The sequence below is a fragment of the Salvelinus sp. IW2-2015 genome, linkage group LG20 (assembly GCF_002910315.2).
Source record: "Salvelinus sp. IW2-2015 linkage group LG20, ASM291031v2, whole genome shotgun sequence".
Classification (NCBI taxonomy): Eukaryota; Metazoa; Chordata; class Actinopteri; order Salmoniformes; family Salmonidae; genus Salvelinus; species Salvelinus sp. IW2-2015.
Genome location: NC_036860.1, coordinates 6255256 through 6255524, shown reverse-complemented (window position 1 = coordinate 6255524; position 269 = coordinate 6255256).

The window sequence follows — 269 nt, the reverse complement described above, 5'->3', positions numbered from 1 at the left end:
CAAGAGGGTACTGAACACCGGATCACTGTGTAGTAGAGAGAGAGAAAGAATTGTTTGAACATAGATGCATGAAAAGAACAGAGAGGAGATGGATTGAGAGAGCAGAAAGAGGTAGGGCGATGTGAAGACAGAGAAAGAGTGATAGACAGTAAGAGAAGCGTTACAAGGAAACCCTAAAAGATGGGAGTAGGAAAGCGGAGCGTGCAAATACAAACCGGGTCATTGCTGCTTAGCTAATAGGGGCCAATTCGCTGCAGGAGAGAAATGTC